The sequence below is a fragment of the Ylistrum balloti genome, unplaced genomic scaffold, assembly GCF_031769215.1.
Source record: "Ylistrum balloti isolate Yb309-2 unplaced genomic scaffold, AGI_CSIRO_Ybal_v1 Utg371224, whole genome shotgun sequence".
Taxonomy (NCBI): Eukaryota; Metazoa; Mollusca; class Bivalvia; order Pectinida; family Pectinidae; genus Ylistrum; species Ylistrum balloti.
The window spans coordinates 580,935-594,622 of NW_026782663.1; the positions used below are offsets into that span (position 1 = coordinate 580,935).

Below are 13,688 nucleotides of genomic sequence, written 5' to 3' on the forward strand. Positions count from 1 at the left end.
GCCTAAGGTGATACGGGATTTCAACATCTCCATGGTAATTACAAACGTAAAGATTGGTGGGTCTTTTTTCCAGATACATCAGACGACTACAGGTACTTAAGAATTGTTCACAATATATGTGTTTTTAAGTATGCTTCTGCATAGCCAGTGTCTACATATTTTTCATTGCAGAGGCTGCTACTAATAATCGATTTTTTTTGTTGATATCATTTATCATCGTATGTGTCTGTTTTATTGAAGGTTAATGATAAGGAAAGGCAAAAACACTTAAACAAAGTATCTCTCTGTGTTAACAAAGGAGCATACGCACACGTGAAGATTAACCTAGATTCAACATTAATACATAGATAATAGCTTACTCCCATCCCTAGACCCCCTCACCTACCTCCCCCTCCGCCAATGAAAATGAGGAAGAAGAATCCTAAATCCTGATTGAAACATTTGAAACACGACAAGGAAAACATGCAGTTAAAAATAACCCAAAATTCCAGAAAAACCATTCCTCTGTCATAACTTTCATTATATCATCATACCGACGATGTTTATTATCATATGACCACAAATATAACAGACAATTTGTTTGTCGTAAACATCATTATTTACAGGTGACTTTCATGTTCAGGTAAAAACACCAAGGTGACGTCATAATCGTTCCTCCACGTGCCTGGTTCTGTATACTCGTGTGTCATGCACTGGCTACTGACAGGTAGAAAAAATAAATAAAACCTAATTAATTTCTGTCAGTTTGTGAGAAATTATATTCTTATATACAGTTGAAAAATTATTTACAGTTGTTTTGTTTATACAGGAAATAACTTGCCGAATGACGTATATAGTAAAAGATATTCCCTGGAGGTAAGTTGTCGGTAACATTTTATCCACATGTATATTATGTATAATGAACTTGTAAATTCCATGCCAATTAGAATTGCGTTATTGCTTACAGCAAAATGTTATTATATCAAGGCATGAAAAACATTTAAAATCATTCAAAGTATTTCGTGTAAAAAGTTGGTAGATGTCATCGGACCTGTCCAAAACCGTCTTGTTTAATATTATGACCATTCTAAAAGTTTATCAACTTTGTACCGGTTCAGACTTGCCCTACGCGTCCTGAAGCGATGATCCGAGGTGTCTGGTTCGAATTACTTTACCCCTAGCAGCTTTTTTTTCCAGCGAGCTGACAGGCGGACTAGTCTGTTCTGTCTTGGTCATGTCCTTGAGCAAGAACTTTACCCCCAATTACTGTGTTAGCGTGCGACAGACCTCTCGTGTGTTGTTCATTGAGGTAAGCACAATACATTATCATCAGACACCGCCTTTAAGTGATCATGGTTGTAAATGGGGCGTTAACCTCAACAAACAACTAACTTTGTGAAGAATCAAAGCATGTATTTACACTGGTTTTATACCTAGTAACTTCTCTCCTGAGCCATCATTACTCAAGAAAATGTAGATTTTCGTGCACCTCATATATCTTTATTGATTTTGAAGGTACGATTAAAGTATACTATCATTGTTCTGTTTCCTTGCAACAACCACGCTCATCAAAAGATTATGTCTGGAGTACTTATGTAATCTGAAAAAGAGAGCGCGGGGAGCAACACGCCAACAGATACATCCAAAATATGACAAAACGCCTAATACCCGACCCTGGTCCTACAAACTTTACAGCGGGACGAAAAGAATATGTTCTTCTCGAAACTCGCAAAAAAAATTTCTAAAATCAGATACGGCTTCAAAAACTAACAAACTAAAACTTATAAATACAAGGTTTATGTAATATTTTAATACTGTCTCTGACTGACACACACATAATGAAATGATGATATTTTGGGAAATCCCCTTCTCCCTCCTCCCTCCTCCCCCTCCCCCTAGTCCTCTCCGACATCTTCCACCCCCTCACCACAAACCAATAACATTAAACATTGGATCGCTGTTGAATGTTTGGAATGCAGATTTTGATAAAGTTTATCACTGAGAATTGCTTGTGTTAACTTCCGGTGATAGGTTTACTATAGTGTATACAGATGCCATCCCAATGCTTGCCCCGGGGGTGAATCCCGCGGTTGTCTGGCATAATTATCGCCTGGGTAATGAGCAAAGCAATGCAGGAAAATGTCCCTCCACGATCGTTTAATCTTCGCTATGACGTCAGAGGGACGGAGGGGATTTAACTATCACAGCTACTACATTTGTTAGTATTTACAGCTAAAAAACACATCATCTCTTTTATTCTATATGATAAAAGAACGGAAAATATTATTTCTTTAATCAAAAACTACTGTGAAATCGTCTTTAAGTCGAGATTATTTACAGAGAAATCATTTTGAAATTATAATTAATTTTCTTTTCGTTTGTTTTGATTGAGCTAACCAGACAAAATGAATTTACGCTGAGGAGGAATTTGAGCAGTTCAGTACGGGTGTTCTGACGTAAATGTCTTAATTACACAACGAGATGTCTGCTTCAGCATTCTCCCTTTCATCTCTCTTTGATAAGCAATATTACGGCATGTGTGTGCATTCCTCTCACTAAGTCGACGGTGTAAATTCTTGAACATTAAGATTGGCAACTCATTTCAGACGGCAAATTCGTGACGCGCGGCTCAATAGCATATTCTAACAATCTCTTTTATGATTTTTGCGGAATGCATTCCCAATGACACCAAATATGGCGTTCTTGTCACTTGAGTGAATAACACGATGAAAAACGTCTCTCATATTTTTTAAAACAAACAATGAACTCATATTACGTAAGCTGTATGCCGTTTTTTTTATTGAAAATCGATCGTTTGAAGATTTAACTGATAGACTGTCCTACTGGCCTTTGGTTTATGCGTCTAGGTGTCGCCACCTGTCTGGTCTGTGGTCACGACCTCGTTATACCTCCAGGAATCCTCTCGAGAAACGTCTAGACATTTCAGGTGATAAAGTGTGAGGGAAAAAAACGTTTTCATCACAGATGCAGACATAAAGTATAGACTTTCCCTAATGCTAGCGAGAAAACCCAATAAAAGACTGCTTCCTGAAAGCATTGTCACTGGTGATATTATATATAACCGCTTTTTCGTAAAACCCTCGGGGTGAGAGGTTATCAATTATAGTTATATGCTACCTGAAGATGATTCTTTCATCTCATTTCTGAAAGTAGTTCACATTTTTTAACAAATGAATTATGTGTTTTAATTTGTTAATTTAACATCTTCAGAACCCATATAAAGCTCTGAAAAGATGGAATGTTCCGTGAAAATATTTTTAAAAATCACTCTCATTTTTTTAATAATTTAGTTATTGTTTCTCGAATGTTTTTTTCGGGTTACGCATGAGTTCAATCAGTAGAACATCGTATTAAAGCAATTGATCTGTGGAAAAACCATCACTTCAAAATTACCCTGGTTGTTCTAACGGACGATCAGTCCAGAAGACAAACAAATAGGCACTTTTACAAATTGCCTGAAAGTTCCCTTGTCTCTTGTTGTAAAGAAAAATGCTAAGACAAGTTTTATTTTCTTCTTCACCTTTCTCCGAACAGGAGGAATATAAATTGTATTTAGTACGGATATCCGCCTACTAACAGACAGGAATCAAATTTAAAGACATTCATATATTTTGAAACTAAAGAAAATGATACTAGTAATGGACTTCGTTATTTTCAAATTTGACTGACATAATCAAATGTGAATTTCCATTCACATCACGTAATGGATCTCGTATAAATATCCTTGACGTGTTACAGAAATGCTATTAAAACCTCTCCAGGCAGTTAGACTTCCATACGTATTTTCTTCTATTTGTATCGACGTGGAGGCGCTGGTACTTGACATTTTCAGGAGATAATTTCAGCTATTATGAATGAATGGCTTACGAGAAGATTAGGCTTGTGAGTGTGGAAATACCAGAGTTCAACTTTGCACAATGTGCAATCCTAATTCAATTGAATTGCTGTTGTGCGTGGTAGCCACTGTATGTATCAGCTTACATTGATGCTGAAATGTCGCTGCTTAGTTACGTGGTGCCAAGCCTACACGTATCGAATGTAGGCTTATCCAGACTAATCCCCATCCTGTCCAAATATAGAGGATCTTGTATAATTTTACATTTCCTACGAAATCTATAAAACGAGTACATGATTTTCTTTATGAATTTGAAACGAAAGTAATGTTCTGTTTATCACATAAATTTGACATCTTTCAGTCTTTGTGACAACAATATTATATTAGACTGATGTAAAATTGGTGGTATTTTTGCTTAATTTAGACCTCTGTCTTTGGAGTTATCAGGATATTACATCACAACTGAGCCCATGGAATCCAGTAGCCAATCACAGATGTGCTAAATGTTATATATATATATATGGTCGCCATCCATAACACAACTTCCATGTTATCAATGTAATAATACCAATTACATTTTGGTTATTACACACATGTAATATGACCTAGCGATTCTGCCCTTGGCTGAAGGTTCCCATTTTTCCATTGTGTGGTCATCAACTTGATAAAATCGTTTTTATGAATGTTTGGACAAGCAGTACATTTATCTGATAAACAGAATCTTTCATTCGTTTCCATTTTTTTTTTTGTCTTCGGAAGGCCACTAAAGGAAAAAAGTCTTCGACTCGTTTCCAGAACTTTATATGACTGTAGACTGGTGTAAAATTTTCTATTTACATAAGAGGTGGAACACTTCTCTTTAAGCATTATGGACTATTTAGACAGGTTCCTATTATTCATTAGTATCTTTAACGAAAATTGGTACTTTTCCTTTGGTTGTTGACCTTTGCAAACTTTTATTACGTCATTCAAGTCAGAAAATGTCACGAGACAGCTCCTCTACAGACGGAATCTATTACAGCGACCCAAATTAAGTATTCAATTAATTTAAAAGATATTTTGAGAGTACAAAGATGTGTGTCTCTTGTTGAATTATAGATCTAGTCACCACATGTCAAATGATTTGTTATTTTCAGTACTATTCTGACCTTTATGTATAACCATTAATAGGAAAATTCGATTACTTTTACACACATTTGCATCAGACATGAAAGTTTATCACACAAAATGTCAATAACTATTACTAGTAGTTGTAACTTTACATTAAATATGTCAGTGACATTATGTCTAAATTGTTTTTTTTACATTTGCCTAATCACTTACTAGTATGTTGATTAATGAATTAGTTAATTTAGTTACACAAAAAAGGGAAACATAACTTTTTTTCCTTTGCAAATCTACCTAAAGTTAGAGAGTTATATTAAAACCATGTAGTTTCTAATACTGAATAACTGTAAGTATGTTTTACATCAAAACAAAATATCTCCGTGCCAACACAAAACACAAGGAAAATAAGACCATGTGTACCGGGGTCATAAATATTCTACTTCATCGACGACACCCGCTGTGTAAATATTGACCATCCCTGATAAGTGATGTCATGTTCCCAAACGGAGAGCATGGTAAACAAGTCCTTTCCTCTCACACATGTAGATTATGGCATCAAAGCAAAATTTAGAATCTGCAGGAGCAGCGCATTTAACAAAAGCTTATATCATGAACGATCTATGGAGTTCTGAGGCGTTTTATTTTCGTTATCCTCCAAAACCGGTAAAAATTGTTTTGTGTTATTGTAGTGTAAGTTCACCACGAAAATATATGATTTCACAGCTTTTTGCGGCTAATTACTATAACCATAAACATTTCGAGCGTTTCGTAGAAAAAAAAATATTCATTAGCAGAATAAAGATTAAAATTTATGTCTTTTTTGTTTCGTGATACAGAAGACATGTGAGAATAATTTCCAAACTAAATCAATTTGAGCTTGTCACCGTGCTGTGAACATTTAGAAGTCTAGACAGGGAGTAGTTCTTTAATTGAGTAATAAGGAAAATTGAATTAGTCGTCTTCAACATAATATAGACATGATTGGTTTCATCGTATGATAGAAACAAAATACCACTGAACTAACTTACAAAGACTTCCACGTCGGTCATGTGAAGATGACTTGAATCATGTTTATTTTGAAAATTCTGTAAGATGTTGGTTGTCAGGGAAGATTGCATCATTGGTTGTCGTTCTTGAGACTAATGATTTGTTCATAACGTATACATCTATCTACACTTTTGATATTTCTGTTCTGAATATGAATATCAATCATCTACGTGTTTGCTTAATAAAATAACTTTCCCATGTTTGCCAAACACGCTTCGTTTGTGTTGGATTCCGAAATTTCACGAGAATCCTTATCAATTACCTTTCGTTTGTAACCATTTTTTTCAATCCCCTTATTGACAGTTTATCGATAAATGTGGTCGTATTGTATAACTTTACACTTCATGCAGGAGACTGTCTTGAGCCAAATTCCTTTTAACAGTAACTTTTATATGTCATTCTGATTACAATTGTTTTTATCAACGTGACAGTTTTGTTTCTCTATAAGGGTAAACATATAGAAGGCTGTGGACTGATTTAAACTAATCAGAAAACAACGATATGTTCTGCCTATGATTGAATTCCAGTTTAAATGTATCCTTAAATTGACGTCGGAAACGATGCCCTTACTTTATTACTACTTGTCTTGTTTTCGGTATCGAGAAGATTCTCCATATAATGATAATCTTTACACGCCCTCCTAACCCACAACTAAACACAAAAGGAACACATTTAATTTTATCAGCTTACCTCGGCATTTCTGCCAATCTATATTTTAAGCTGGTGGTGTTGATTCCCCATGAACAGTCGTGAACTTTCCCTTTCTTCAGAGTAGCCGTTGATTCTATGCATGTCAAGCGTTTTGTCAGACTTTAAAGAGTTTTGCCTACATATCACGATACCTGTGGTAATTGTAGTTTGACCTTTTCATCAATAGATGATTTCCTGCAAATAACGACAATGCCATAACTGTAAGAAAGAATATGTATCATTCAAACAAAGAAACTGTATGAAAACGTGTCTAGAGCAGACAAATGTTATCGAAAGTCACTTAAGTCCACTGTCAGTATTTATCAGTGATAAGTTGTCGAATTGTGTGTTTGTTTAAACTTGTGTAAAATAGATTACAACTAATTAAAATGGTGTAAAACCATCGCTCAAACCACACAAATGTAAGTTTGTGTTTGCGTAGGCGTTGACGCCCTCGTCATTTTTTCTTCACATGAAGGCATAATAACCTATAGAATGAGCGATCCCCACAACGCGATAACACAGCGTATGGCTTCCCCTCTTTTACGTGGCAGAGCCGGTTGTAATCCATACGTGTAACTTGGGATTTCTCTAATATCTTGACTGCTCCATAATTACTCGACCAGACTTTATAAAGCTTTATGTCATTCTCGGAATGATTGGTAAAATGGGATTGTGTCATTCGCTGAATAACACGACAACTGTATGTGCTGCTCTCTAGAAGGAAGAAAAAATAGTCTATTTCCAGACGTTAATGTGTTTTTATTACGTTCAATTGATTATCACTGTAACGTTTTGTATAGGAGTCTATTTACTGCAGGTTTTGGTTGCTATAGCTACTGCTGTTGCTCTACGACACCACGACGACGACGACGACGATAATGATGATGATTGCTTTGTAAGTGGTTACTGTTTTAACGCCCAATTAAAAGGGCATATTTATACGTTCATGCAAAGTTTCCTCTTACAATACAAACTGGCCACAATTCGTTATGTTGTTGGTCTTGTGATCATATTTATTTTGTTTGATCTCTTTACAAACGTTTCATCAATAAATACCAAACGTCGTTGCCCTCAAACTGCTTTGTGAAACACTAGATACATATTTCTCACAAGCCAATAAAACATAATATAGACGAAGAAAACTGCTTCCAAGTAGTCTGTATGAGACAAGAACTAATCACGATTAATTATTGACATATTAACTACTGACGCAAAACGAACACTGTAAAATCTTACTCTGTTTTCATCCCTTTTCTTTCATTTATCTCCATTTTAGTCGTGGATTTATTCGCTTCTGATGTTATTCCTTTGTATTCGAACATTTGCTGATAAATGCATGGTATGTCGTTCTAATTTAAGTATGTGTACCTATCAAATAAAGGTAGTACACTAATGTTTTCAAACCGACTAATATAAAGTTGTACTCATCTTCTGAAGCAAGAATGTTTTTGTTTTGTGCTTTGATGACTCGCTTTCACCTTAAAGCATAGGCGTTATGGGACCCTTTTATCCTTTGACTGTCAAATCACGCAGAAATTACTATCTGTGTATGATGACGTCATCATATTTACAGGCAGGGCCACAATTGGTCACCGAAGCCTACGGCTAACATAGTCTGGTTTGACTTCTCGTGGATGACCCATTCTCATGTGAAATCAGACAACCACGAGGATTCTTCGCTCGAAACTTCGGAAAATCAAATTTAATTTGTAATAATTGTAACTTTTCATAATCTTCTGTTTGTTTGTTTGTTTGTTTGTTTGTTTGTTTGTTTGTTCATGAATACCAACAAATATCAATCTCGATGGATGTCAATATTGGTTACAGTACAAGTTTTTTCATTGTTTTATACAATATATTGTATTACGTCCAGTCAGCTATGCTTGTTGAAGGAATGTACACTGTACAAGACAGATTTCACCCCGACATTTTAACATAGTATAAACATGATTTATCATTTTTCTATTGCATGTGTTCGATAAAAGTACATTTTAAACTAAGACCCAGGTCAAACGTGTATTTTTAGCTATATTCTATATAGTATTCTTTCATTTCAGATAAGAGTTCAGATTAGCATGGTTGTCAAGTACAACAAGGTCTCGGTTTCAGTATGCACATCACGTTTTTTTTTTACTGTCTCTCTCTCTCTCTTGGGCGGTTTATTATTATCATTCCTTTGAAAGGAAACCGGATTTTCTACTTCGTTTGTTTTGTATGGTAGTAAAATTAGAAGCACCGGCGGAAACCCATCCCTTCATTCAAGTAGGGTGTAGGTATGTACCCGCTACAACAGGTATAGGTAAGTTGTAGTAAGAGAACTTTGGAACTGTTTTCATGAATGAACGGGTAGGTGGGACAGCTCACGACTGGTACAAACACGTACTGCAATGTCATCTTGAAAAATGAAAATAGTTCGTACTTTTCTTTACTGATTAAAATCTTGAAATAAAGAGTTTTACATTGCAACTTTTTAAGATACAATAATATTTCCTTTCTTTATTTGTTTTTCAGGGTATGCATTCTTTAAAGAATGTTTACTTTTTGTTTTGTTTTAAGTAGGTAACCAAGGTGCGTTCGTGAAATCTGGTTCATAAAGTTGACAAATCTTTTACGTCATTTATCAGGGTTTAAAATATGGTATCATAACAAGGTTATATTTGTGTAGTAGTGAAATGTGAACATGACTCGTAAACGTGGCTCTTTACATTAGTAAGTATTCCTGGTCGTGAAATAGGTCAGGTATGACGTCACTAAGGGTGTCTTCAGATTTATTGGACTCCTTACCTGTCTCGTTGACGTGGTTATATAAATATACACGATCACGAATAAGGACGTCCCTTCATAACATAAAACTTCTTTATGATAATACACCTTTTTTAAAACAGGTTTTTACCTGAATGTTTCAATATTTTTGTATCCATCTGGTACCAATAGGGATTAAATTATCTACTTCTTTGTAGAAAGGGTGCGATTCTTCAATGAAATTTTGAAAATTAAATGAAGCGGAAGACTTTTTAAAACTTTGATATCGGGTGTATAAGGATGATAAAACAGTTATGGACATGTTGAAGTGTTCGTATCAGGTATAGAACGCCGAGGTCACCATATCCTTTACGTACCTGCCCGTGGCACTATGCATATTTTTGAAGGGTCTTATCGGACCCGAGCGAAGTGCTCAAGAAGTCTCAAGTCCATCGGATTTCTCGGAACCCTGGACTTTCTCGGAATTTATTAACAAGGATGTTATTTTGTCTCGTTACAAATTAAAGTCCTTATTAGGTTATATATATATATTGACTTGTTAGAGTAAAGTTATAGGGCAACTACTGCAGTTAGATATCAAATATAGACCTGACATGTCTTAATATACACCTAACTGAACATAAATATATCTATATATATATATATCACATGTCATAAATATAGACCTAACACAAAATACATCTAAATGTAGATCTGACAAAATTATAGACCTAACATGTCATTTATACTGACCTAACATGTCATTTATACTGACCTGACATGTCATTTATACTGACCTGACATGTCATGCATATAGATCTGACATGTCATTTATACTGACCTGACATGTCATTTATACTGACCTGACATGTCATAAATATAGACCTAACATGTCATATATACTGACCTGACATGTCATTTATACTGACCTGACATGTCATAGATATAGACCTGACATGTCATAAACATAGATCTGTTATGTCATTTAAACTGACATTACATGTCATAAATATAGAAATATAGATCTGACATGTCATTTATACTGACCTGGCATGTCATGAATATAGATCTGACATGTCATTTATACTGACCTGGCATGTCATGAATATAGATCTGACATGTCATTTATACTGACATGTCTTGTCATAGATATAGATCTGAAATGTCATAAATATATAGTTATTATCAATATAGACTTGTTATAAATATAGACTTGTTATAAATATAGACCTGTTATAAATATAGACTTGTTATAAATATAGACGAAGTGCTGTCATTAGAGGCCAGGAATGCTGCCTACATAGATCCACTGCCTTTACTTGTTGTACTTGATAGGATTCCTTCATTAACAGTACAGGTCACCTTTCTAGGAATACACTTACAGGACAAGAGTTTGATGGTTATGCTAGTTCACAATCGTTCGCTCATCCAGAGAGTTGTAAAATCATATAACGATGAGTTTTTAGTACAAATCTAATGTCTGATAACATCTACTTTCAGTACCCTCTACAGTATTGGAAATAGAGAGGTAAACAGTTATTGCTTGTGAAGTTACATTTGTATATACACAAATATCAAGAGAAAAATACATCGATAAACAACACTTTCAGTACCCTTAAGAAACCATAGTTGTTTTGCTTGTCATGCAGGTTCGGTTTCCGGATGTCGTCTCTTCACATTGCTCAATATGTAAAGTAAATATGTATATTACTTGTAAACTGGTAATTCAGTTTCAACACAACACTCTGAGGATATAATAATTATTATCAATTCTTAATCAAATTATTATTTTATCAATTTTTCATCAAGTAATTCAGTGTCAACATAATACTCTGAGGATTTGCGAGAAATGAAACTTCAATAAAAAGAATTATTATTAAATTATGTTATTTCGGAAAGTTTTGCCGTATAATCAGGTTGTTGGTTTTTTTATTCTCCAATACATCACATAAAATGTGTCCTTTTACCGTTTGATTTTATTGGTTAACCAAAGCGAGGATTTCCGGTTGTTATTATTTTATCAATTCTTAATCAAGTTCCTTGTAAAACTAAATCTATTTTCAGTTTTATTATCAGTGAGCATGTATATACATATTTCGTCCCGCCTAGGAATGTCTCGCGTTCATTGTGCAGAGATAGTGTACTCTGGTCTTGTGTTACAAGCACGTGACAAGGGTCATCACGAGACAAGTGTAGGGTTACGACCTCAGAGAGGTCAAGTTCAGTGTATCTGATTTTTAGGTTAATACATTTGATACCATGCACCAGGTAACAGAATAAATGTAGATAAAAGCTTTATCATCGGGTACCCCTCGTGACATGGTACTGTCAAATTAGTCCACGTTTCAATGAGATGAAAAATCACAAATCGGTAACGTAAACCCTGTGTAAGTTATGCAGACTTAAATCTATTTTTATAACTGAAACTGGTGTATATCAGTGCAAATTAATCAGTAGCCTTACATATGCATATGTACGTAATTTTGAACTGTGCAGAAAACTACTGATATAATTCAAACCAACGTCGTAATGCATAACTATCCCCGTGATGACGAAAAGTGTAATGACATATCAATCTGTAAAGTCTTTATAACATCAGGTGAAGAGCCGAGGTCTGCAGATTATGATTTTCAGTAAACTGGGGTCACAGACAACTCTTATGCTGCCGTGATTGTATCCTGGAAGCAAACGCTTTACTCCCAATTGCTCTTCATAACATCTAGTGCGTCTCCCGCATGACATTCAATGATGTCGCCACCAGGTATTACAAGGAGACCTGTAAATGACCACGACAGTTCACTGAACGTTAATCCAGCAAATAAAGTTTCCGTAATGCTGTTGACAGCAGTCGTGGGATATTTTAATTCAAATAAACCCTTGATTAAAGTACAATCTTATGTATATATGTGGATATAGGTAGAAATGATAATTACAATTAAGATAGCCTGAGTTCTTTCGATGAATTTAAGAGCGATACACAACGATACCGCCGAATGTTTTTTTTTCTTGACACAATCTGTGTGTTTAGTGGAAGCTAGTCTAACATGACATTGACCGCCCTTGAGGTGATCATTCACCGAACTTATCTTACGTTGGTCACCTTAAACAATAAATAATTAATTGAATAATTAAGTCACATGATTTCGTATGAGGCAACTACGTCATTAAAACACAATAAATCATTACGACCACTTAGCAGGGTAAACTATCAATTAGTGAGATAATTAATATTCGGAGTTCTCAAGTCATCGTATTTATTTATGAAAAAAAAGTCTTATTTATGATTAGATTCCTTTAGTTTAACACGTCGTTTTAATTACTCGTGTATTTATTTTAATTTTGTATAATGATGTTATCTCAACGCACAGTCACACTGGCACCAACATCACGTGTTTATCGTGTGTCGTGCCTTCTCGGAGTAAACGCACACGTGAAGGTCTAACGTCACCGCAGCTTCCTCTACAGTACAGAATGACTTCTAAGCCATTTGTATTCATATTATATATCACTGCACAGTTAATGACGAAAAAAATCGAAGTCTGAAAAAACTGAAGTATATTAAAAATATTCTATGATAAATCGAGCTGGATCGGTGATTCTTTAGATTATCTTAAAAGGTTGTTTTTATTTTTTTTTATAATTGTATCAAGGCATTGTGTGTTGAAAACTGGTTGATAAGTTTGAATGTGTTAAGATATTTCCATGGTGTGCAAAGCTTGATAAATTGGTCGATGGAATTGTAGTTCCCATAGGACAATGACATTTCTACCTAATATGTCTACTCGTATTTCATAGTGTACAACGCTAGATACAACGATATGCTTAGCTCGTGTTTCAATGATTTCGGTATATGTAAACTAGGAGCAGATTCCATCAGAAGCTCGTTGGCGCCTTCGTAGAGATCAATACGACCCACAGACAAACTATTCTGGTTTACACGGACGAAACAACTCCATATAGTAGCCTACGAGTCGTAGTAATTTTATTTACGTTTCGTAGTAAAATTGGAGACAAACGGACGCGTGTAAGATAAAACGATGATACTGGGGATGAAAGGAGTCCACGAGTCTACCATTATCACAATGAAAAACAGCTTCAAACTACCAGTTCATTAGAAAATACGCAATTTTACTAGAAAAACAATCAAATTTCCGTTTACAACATGAATGCAAATATCTGCGATACATTTTCAGCTGCCGGGAACAAGTTTAAAGAGATTCTCTTGGGACAACATACACCACCTCGTTACAGTCTGTGATCTTGT

The 13,688-nt window shown here is 35.0% G+C and overlaps 1 long non-coding RNA gene across 2 annotated transcripts in view; it reads left to right on the forward strand.

Annotated features, from left to right (window-relative positions):
• The window catches only part of LOC132561539 (uncharacterized), a 56,737-nt gene that overhangs the window by 11,275 nt on the left and 31,774 nt on the right, over positions 1-13,688 (forward strand). For both annotated transcript variants that reach the window (XR_009554715.1, XR_009554714.1), the window contains 2 exons: positions 809-855; positions 1,177-1,288. This is a non-coding gene — a long non-coding RNA (uncharacterized LOC132561539). The remainder of the gene's footprint in view (positions 1-808; positions 856-1,176; positions 1,289-13,688) is intronic.